Below are 9,882 nucleotides of genomic sequence, written 5' to 3'. Positions count from 1 at the left end.
TCCCGCCCTCTCAGCACCAGGGCTTCCGTCTGAGAAAGGCGCATCTTCCTTCATGTATTCAACCAGTGCTCTTTGAGGTTAGGTGCTGTGCGTTCTGTGACCGGCACAGAATGGGAAAGGCTTTAGTTGCTAGGTGTGGAGGGTCCAAGCTGAGGTCAAATAAGGCAACAGTGTGTCTTCTTATTTTAGCTCTCATACTGTATACAAGTGTCTTATATATGTTGAGTGCCACGTTTTTTGCATTTTTGTGGGTTTTGTTGGTGATTTAGCTATTTAAAATGATCCGCAAGTGTAGTGCTACGCTACAGAGTGTCCAGTGCAGTACAGGTCAGGTAGGAAGAGGACAGACCAATCTTACTATGCTTGAGGCTCGGGGGAGATTCACTGACCCTCCAGAGTCCACCGAATAGCAGAGGGTTTAAGAGCCTGTGAAAGCCTAAAATTGAGTGAGATCGAGCTGGGGTCAAGTCTTGAACCACAACACTCTATGACTTTGTTCAAGATACTTAATCTTTTTTTTTAAGATTTTATTTATTTATTTATCAGAGAGAGACAGCCAGCAAGAGACGGAACACAGAAAGGGGGAGTGGGAGAGGAAGAAGCAGGCTCCCAGTGGAGGAGCCTGATGTGGGGCTCGATCTCACCACTCTGGGATCACGCCCTGAGCTGAAGGCAGACGCTTAAGGACTGAGCCACCCAGGCACCCCAAGATACTTAATCTTCTAACCAGAAAATGGGGATAAATATGAGGCCAGCCTCCTAGGGCTGTTGTAGGGATGGAATGGCTTACTGCGTTTGGGTCGCTTGGCACAAGCCCACACTGGACACAATTATTATTCGCTCTCCTTAGAGTGCCCTGGGCCTGGGTTCCCCTGCTTACAAAAAGGGAACTGCCATCTCTCACTGGCTGTTAGAGGAATCAAGGAATAAAAAAGAGATGATTGAATTGTATTTGCACTTAAAAGTAAGGGCAGGGGTGCCGGGCTGGCTCAGTGGGTGGAGCATGCAACTCTTGATCTTGGGGTTGTAAATTCGAGCCCCACTTTGGGCATAGAGTTTACTTAAAAAAAAAAAAAACACTAAACACAAATATTCCTCAAAAGATTAAACAGAGTCACCTAGCAATTCTACTCTTAGGAATATGGCCAAGAAAATGAAAACATACGGCCACACCAACCCTGTGCAGAAATGTCCATACCATTTGTTCACATTCATAGCACAAACACATTTACTCTAGCCAAAAAAGTGGAAACAACCCACCAACAAGTAAATAGAAAAACCGTGGCTGATCCAGGCTACGACATGGATGAACCTCGAAAACAGCATGCTTGAGGAAAGGAAGCCAATCACATGAGGCCACATATTGTATGATTCCGTTTGTATGAAGTGCTCAGAACCAACAGATCCTCAGAGACGGGCAGATGAGTGGTTGCCTGGGGCCGGGGGAGTACAGGGGAAATGGGGGGAGGTGATTGCTAATGGGTGCAGATTTTCCTTTTTGGGGTGATGAAAATGTTCTAAGATTGGCTGTCATGATGGCTGCGCGCCATGGGGAATGTACGAAAAGCCATGGAATTGCACACTTAAATGGGTGAATGTGGATTATACCTTAAAGCAGTTACCAAAACAAGCAAACAACCGGGGAGAGACTATACCCGAAGCAACTCAGGAAGAATCAGACACATCCTAAGACACAGCTGTGCCTGTGTAGAGAGATAGGGTGATGTTCCCCGTGCTATTTGCTGTAGAATCCTCATGGGGCGCATCTGAGACCAGAAGCCCATGACTGTCCCAGGAGGTGTTGGGAGCTGTCGCTTGTGGTCTTGCAGTGTAACTGCTGATTTCACCTTTCCCCCGGAGCGTTTGCGTTCTACTGACACCTGCCCTTCTCAGAGACGCACACACAAGGCTACTTCCACGTCATCTGCCTCCTCCTCCAGCCTCCAAACCTCACACCTGTATTCACACCTGTACTGCAAAGCCAGCCTCACTTTATATTTAGTCCAGGTTATACCCTAAGTGGGTCAGCAGGAGCGCCTGGGGCCCAGCACAGCTTCAGTGGTCCTTTGTTGGCCCCTGCGTCCAGATTATCCTGCTGCCACCAGAAGAACACCTGTCTGCTATCTAGGGGGCTGGACCCCAGTTTCCCAGGTTTTACAGAAAACAGCCCAAAGGCTGTTTACAACACTGTCTACAACCAGTGCCATCTACTGGCCAAACGGTGTGGCAGGGGACATGGTGGCTCCCTTGCCTGCCTTTCCTTCCTGGACTTGGAGCCTGCCTTACGGAAAGCCAGGGGCGATGTTCCTCCCTCTTAGATCTCTCGGGCTGGAGTTTAAACCACACCTGCTCCTACATTGAGACCTCTGAGAAAAGTGCCCATGTATAACGTGTTGAGCTTGATGCAGTTTCACAAACCTCACTCTTGGTGCAGCAGGCACCAACCAGGTCAAGACACAGAGTGTGACCGTCCCCCAGCAACCTCCTCTGTGCCCCCTTCCACTCACCGTCCCCCAAAGAGAGTCACTAGCCCAACTCCTAAGAATAGATTCGTTTGCCTGCACGTGCATCTTCATTACAAGTTGGAGCCACTTGGAGACGAAGGGCCTTTTCAGTGCAGTTCTCCCCAAAGGAGCAAAGCCCCGGTATCGCCAGGGGCACCTCTCTCCTCTCCTGCCACAACCCTCTGCCTCCTCCTTCACCCCTTCCTCTGTTAAGCTGACCCACACGGGCTTGAAAGCCTCAAACAAAATCATGTGGTCATTTTGGGAGACTCAGCCAACATCATGCCAAGTACTGTGCTGAGCACTCTGCACGCACCCCTACCTTCCTCCCCACGAGGAGCTGTGCACATTTACCTGAACCTGAGCAGAGCGTGCAACGTGCTCAGAGGTGCAGAGCCCGCGGCTGGCAGACCCCAAATCTTGTGACTCTAGACTGGTGGTCTCATCACTCCCTAATCTGTTCTCCAAAGACGGTGTGAGCCAGGAAACTGTCACATACAGGCCTATTCTCTGTAAAAATCTGTTTTTACACCCAGCACAGGATGTCCTGCGGACCCCACATTGTTAGGTCATTGATTTGTCTGAATGGTTGCGGCTGCTCAGACCTTGGATACAGAAAAGGGCCCTTATCAGAAGTGCACAGCGTGATGCATTTTCACAGCCAGAACACACCCGTGTGCCCACTTCCCAGCAGTCTGCCTCACCCTCCCTCCCAAGCATGGGGTCACCCCACGGCCCCCATGCTCCTAACTTCTAACAGCAAAGATAGTTCTCTCCATTTGTGTACTTTTTATAGAAATGGAGTCATACAGTACGAGCTCTTTTGTAGATGGCTTCTTCTGCTCAATTTTATGTCATTGGAAGTCATGCATACATCCAGCATGGCTGCCTACATTCATCCTCTTGTAGTAGTCCATTACGTGACCATTGCCTGGTCCATCTGTTGTGCCGCTCATGGGCATCTGGGGAATTCGCACATGGGCATTCTTAGCTATTATGGTATTGCTGTCACAGACATCATAGTGCCTGGGATGAGTACTTACTTTTGGCTGCCCGTGGAGGGGTAGAGTGGCTGGGTCGTAGGGTCTGCCTGCATTCAGCTTTCCCCAAGAGCTTCTCCCAATTTACACTCCACCAGAGGATGGGAGTTCTACTCATCGTATCCTCGCCAACACTTGGCACGGCCAGACCCTCCAATTTAAATGCTATATGATTCTAAAGGGAAACCCGAGTGATTTCAGTGTTAACATCTATTTTGTACATTTCTGTTGTTCACACAGCCCATGAGGGTAGACCACGCCATTGGAGCTGTCATCCATTTAACAAATGTTTACTGAGCCCCTCCTGTGTGCTGGTTCTCGAGAGAAGAAAGAAGCCAGAAACCTCTCTGTCCTGAAGGAGCTCCGGGGACATCCTCTCTTCAGGTAACAGCTCAGATGTCACGTTGCAGACGGGCCTCCCGGAGCACCTGCCGTCATCACCCCATCTCCTGTTTCAGCTTTGGGGCACATACATCACCGAAGGTACCTTGTTGACCTGTTGATGTGTCTGCTGACGAGGGCAAGAATCTCGTCTGCTCAGTGTTCTCTATCCTCTAGCATAGCTTCTGGTACATAGTCGGCATTCAGTAAATATTTATTGGGTGAGTGAACGATGGAATAAGTGATAGGCAGGGTGAGACCTGAGATCTTAGGTTCAAATCCTGGCTCTGCCACTCATCAGCTGTCTGAGACCTTCAGTAAATTATTTCAGTTTTCTTTTCTTTTCTTTTTTTTAAGATTTTATTTATTTATTTGAGATAGAGTGTGAGAGAAAGCACGAGCTGGGGGGCAGAGGGAAAGGGAGAAGCAGGCACCCCGCTGAGCAGGGAGCCCGACATGGGGCTCGATCTCAGGACCTGGAGATCATGATCTGAGCCAAAGGCAGACTCACTGAGCCACCGAGGCGCCCCACTCATTTAAGTTTTCTTATCCTCATTTCTTCATCTATAAAACAAGAGGGCTTGAACTGGCAAAGGAAAGAACAAATGAGCTTGAAGCTAGATTGAGAGAAATCACATAATCTGAAAAACAGAGAGAAAATAGAATGAAGAAAAATTGAACAGAGCCTCAGAGAAATGTGGGACACCTTTGAGCACACCAACATATGTGTAACGGAAGTTTCAGAATGAAAGAGGAGAGAGAGAAAGGAACAAAAAAATATTTAAAAAAAGTGTCCCCAAACTCCCAAATATAATCAAAGGGAAAAAAACCTGCATTAATCTACACATACAAGCATCTCAACAAATTCTAAAGAAGAATTTGCAAAGAGCTCCATACCCAGATACATCATAGTTAAAAGCCAAGACAAAGAAAAATTTTTGAAAAGAGCAAGAGAGGGGCACCAGGGTGGCTCAGTTGGTTAAGCGACTACCTTCGGCTCAGGCGATGATCCTGGAGTCCCGGGATCGAGTCCTGCATTGGGCGCCCCGCTTGGCGGGGAGTCTGCTTCTCCCCCTGACCCTTCTGCCTCTCATGTGCTCTCTTTCACATTCTCTCTCTCTCTCTCTCAAATAAATAAATAAATCTTCAAAAAAAAAAAAAAGAGCAAGGGAAAAATGACTCTTCACCTACAAGGCAACCCAAATAAGATTTTTTAAAAAGATTTATTTATTTGAGAGAGAGCGTAGGGTAGGGAAGGGAGAGTGAAACTCAAGCAGACTCTGCACTGAGCGGAGAGCCTGACACGGGACTCAGTCTCATGACCCTGAGATCATGGTCTGAGCTAAAACCAAGACTCAGACACTCAACTGACTACACCACCCAGGCGCCCCAGGGAACCCAAATAAGTTTAGCAGCTAACTTATCCTCGGAAACAACAGAGGCCGCAAGGCAGTGGGAGGATATATTCCAAGTGGGAAAAAATAGTAGTAATAAATAAGGGTGACCCTGTGTTGTAGCATTACTGCTTGGATTCAGGAACTGTAAGTTCAGTGTCTGATCACAGCGGCTCCCTGACACATTACTAAGGATCATACCGTGTAGTTTCCCATTGCCTCTTTTGTGTTATTTAATCCACCCATGAGTTGACAGCAGCAGCTCAACATTATCGTGGCAGAAGGTAAAAATCAGCCCTTCTACACCCATCTGAAGGTTTAGCCAAAAGGAGCAAATGTCTCCATTTGTGGTCTTTCCTAGGGTAAAGGCTTTCTACAAATGAGTCTGTTTTGTTTATCAATTAGTACATATTTATTAAGCATCTACTGTATGTTTGCTAGGAGCCATACTCCCATGGAACTCAATATCTACCTGCAGGAACTCACAGAGTAGTGAGGGAGAATGGCACTCACCAAATAGCCACACAAATGACCATGCCAAGCACATGAAGGAAGGACGTGAGAAGTGTTAAGATCCCAGAATAGGGAGCATTTATCCCAACCAAGGAGGTAGGGACGGCTTCTGTTGGAAAGGGATGGTTGAGCTGAGGTCGGAATAATGAGTAGGACTTTCCCTTCCCTCATAAATATGGGCAGGAAAAATGTTTCGGCTATGGAGACTACATGTGCAAAGGGCCTGTGGCAGGAGGAAACAGAACAAGGACAAGGGGACCGTAGGTTCACAAGCCTCTTGGGAACTTTCATAGTGTAATCTGAAACCGCCCCCATACACAGAGAGCAGGGAGAGACCAAAGAAAGAGGCAGGCCACTCCGAGTGGGTAGGTAGCAGTTTTAATAATAGCAAAGGGAACTTACATATGAGGCTTGTCTTGGGAGACAGCAAGATGAGTGGGTCCCTACACTCACCGACCAGATCTTAAAAGCTTAAAAGGGGAACCTGGGTGACTCAGTTGGTTGGGCGTCCGACTCTTGATTTTGGCTCAGGTCATGATCTCAGGGTTGTGAGATCGAGCCTGGGTTTGGCTCTGCATTCAGCAACGAGTCTGCTTGTCCCTCTTCCTCTGCCCAATACCGTCCCCATCCCCGCTCATGTACACTCTCTTTCTCAAACAAATAAATAAATAAATTATTTTTTAAAAAAAAGCTTATAAAGAGGCCCTAACTGGGCTCAGTCAAATATAACATGCAAGTGTCCTCAACATCACACCGTTGTCTCCAGGCTGTGTCCTTGGAGCAGTTTCTGGGAGTGGGAAGAGCAAGTGGAGCCCACATTCCAAGGACGGGAGGGGCTGAGGAGCCTCCAGTGCCCGGGACCCACTCTCAGGTCAAACTGGTGGTCACGTTTTTCTGATCACATTCCCCAACAGGGACTAAAAGAAAGTTAATTGGAAAAGTATATGTCTGATAAGTGGTTAATATCCAGAATATGTAAAGAGCTCCTGTGACTCAACAACAACAAAATTTAAAATGGGCAAAGGACTGGAATAAATATTTCTCAAAGATACAGGAATGGCCAAGAAGCACATGAAAAGATGCTGAGTATCACCACTGATTAGGGGAATGCACGTGAAAACCACGAACTATCCCCTCACGCCCCCCAGGGTGGCCAGTATCAGAAAAACAGAACATAGCAAGTTCTGGTGAGCACGTGGAGAAACTGCAGCCCTTGTGTGTTGCTGGTGGGAATGGTGCAGCCGCCATGGAAAACAGTATGGCAGGTGCTCGAAAAATTAACCTTCGAATTACCATATGCTTAGGCGGTTCCACTCCTGGGTTAGAGAACAGAAGGGCCTGGAACAGACATTTGTATTGCTGTGTGCACAACAGCATTATCTATGATAGCCGAATGCAAACACAACCCAAGTGTCCATCGTCCACCAGCGGATGAATAGATGAGCAAAGTGTGTGTATACACAGAGTGGACTGTTCTTCCGTCTTCAGAAGGAAGGGAATTCTGGCACCTGCTACAACATGTATGGACGTTGAGGACACGACGCAAAGTGCAAGAAAGCCAGACACAGAAAGACAAATAGTGCATGATTCCACTCACACGAGTTCCTGAACGTCCTCACAGTTATAGAAATGGAAGGCGGAATGGCGGTTATAGAGATGGAAGGCAGAATGGCGGTTGCCAGGGGCTGGGAAGGAGGAATGGGGAGTCAGAGTAGAAAGAGCTGCTAGGAGTTGAGCCCAAAGAGGGGAGAGGTGGGCCCAGCCGTGCAACCTACAGACCACGACACGTGGTTTGGTCTTTGTCCTAGGCAAAGGACTTCAGAGCTGGTGGTGGACAAGGAGAGGTGGGTGACGTTGGGAGATATTTAGGAGAAAAAGTCAATAGGGCCCAATGACGGATGTAGTGTGAATGACTGGGGGAGGAAGACACTCCCCTGCCCCACCCAAGATCCCTGAGATTTCCCAAGAGGCTCTGGAAACCTCCGGTCTGAGGTCTCATTAAGGAGCAGAGCTCTGTCCAGGTCCCACTGCAAATGTAAACTTACATGTTATACCCTCCAAGAAAAAATGTGGGCACCTACAGCCCGTACCCCCACCTGGACACACCCTTGGGGGGGGCATCGGGGGCCTCAGCAGGTCCAAGCTTGGATTGGCCGTGGCCTCCTCTGCACACACATCCACCTGCCCTTCACTGAGTTCCATTTGCGGTTTCTCACGGTTAGCCAGCCTCACAGGTGAGCACTTTGGACCAGTCGGGGGTTCTTGATGGCAAGCAACAGAACCTGACTCTGGTTACCTGGGCAGGAAAGGGTTCCCCTGGAAGGTCGTGGTTGCTCACAGAATTATGTTTCTGGTTGAGGAACTGAGCTCACATGGGACCCAGGAAGCTGGGCCTGGCCACAGTGCCACCCCAGGACAGCCTGCCTGGGAAGCTCAGCTTGTACCCGCCCACCGGCCCCTCAACTCCACTGGGGCTGCCCTGAAAGCTTCCTTCCCTTTCCTTCTGCTCTTCCCCCCAGTGAGAGGAGGGCCATTAATTCCCTTTTAGAGACAAGAAAGCTGAGGCCTAGGGAGGTAAGTGGCCTTCATTAGGTCAGGTGTCTTGCCTAACATGGCAAGTGGCTGAGTCACCCGACCCCACATGCCACCCCCACAACCCACAGCTTCCAGTGGGCTAGTACAGATACGATTTTCCCTTAAATTGGTTTTTTAAAAATATTGGTCCTGAGGGGCGCCTGGGTGGCACAGCGGTTGAGCGTCTGCCTTCGGCTCAGGGTGTGATCCCGGCATTATGGGATCGAGCCCCACATCAGGCTCCTCCGCTATGAGCCTGCTTCTTCCTCTCCCACTCCCCCTGCTTGTGTTCCCTCTCTCGCTGGCTGTCTCTATCTCTGTCAAATAAATAAATAAAGTCTTTAAAAAAAAATATATTGGTCCTGAATTTCAGAACCAGGAACAGCAGTTGCCTTGTTGATTTTTCACACCTAACCATGAATGAGACTGAGGTGGGTGGGGTGGGGGAGATCTGATGGGACCAACAGCTTCTGTAGCAAGGGGCAGGTTGCCTGCACCTGTCATGAGATCGCCCCCCCTCCCCCAGTAAGGAGAATGTCCAGATACTATGCAGCCAGAAATGGCACACGTTCAGCGCAAACTCTGATCCTTCACCCTCAGTCCTCCCCCTTGCTCCCGGTTCTTGCTGGAGCTAGAGAGGAGAGGTGACCTGGTTATCCTTCTCAGCTATTCATGCAGCATGAAAAATGGCTGGTCTGGGCAAAGTGGACGAACGGCACTTTACAAAACGGATTTAATCATTGACGTCAATTTATTTGGGAGGGAAAAAATGCTAATGGTCATTTCCAATCATGTTAATTAGCTTCTGGCTCCAACCAGCCATCCAAAGAATGTCCGGTGACAAGTTTGTCCTGAAATTGTCAGATTGGGGGTTCTGCCATCAGAACTTGGCGGAGCCAAATCACAGGTGCTGGCTGGTGACCAAAGGGCAGGGTCGCTTCCTGGGTACAGTTCCTCCAGGACAGTGCAGTCGTATCGTGTCCTCTTCCATGCAAACGGCCAAGTCTTTGGCTCTTTTGTTTTTGTAACAAGTGTTTTATTTCCAGACCCGAAATGACATGATCTTTAAAGTTTATGAATCCTCTCAAGTCTAACGCATTGGCTTTCTTTTATTTTGTTTTTTGCATTTTATCACAACTGCTTTGACTTGGCGGCATCAGATCACCTGCCACATACACAACTTTCCCAAATCTTGCCATTCCGTAATATGAAATGAGTGAATGCAGGTGTATCCATCGGTGTGGATTGGTGGTATACATGTATACACTGTACCCGGTATACACTGGTGTATACTTACAGGGTTGTTGGTGTCGTGTGGGAGGGGCCACACAGCGTGTCTTTGCCGGGGGTGTGGGGGTTGTTGGAGGCTGGCTACCCCACCAGCCCGATTAAATTGGTGCCCATCCCTCACTCTCGTTTTGTCCTGTTTTATTATGTTTCTAACTCCTGTCCCTACCTAACGTTAATTTATTTTTT

The sequence above is a fragment of the Ursus maritimus genome, unplaced genomic scaffold (assembly GCF_017311325.1).
Source record: "Ursus maritimus isolate PB19 unplaced genomic scaffold, ASM1731132v1 scaffold_2, whole genome shotgun sequence".
Taxonomy (NCBI): domain Eukaryota; kingdom Metazoa; phylum Chordata; class Mammalia; order Carnivora; family Ursidae; genus Ursus; species Ursus maritimus.
Note: the sequence above shows the minus strand (reverse complement) of the source record.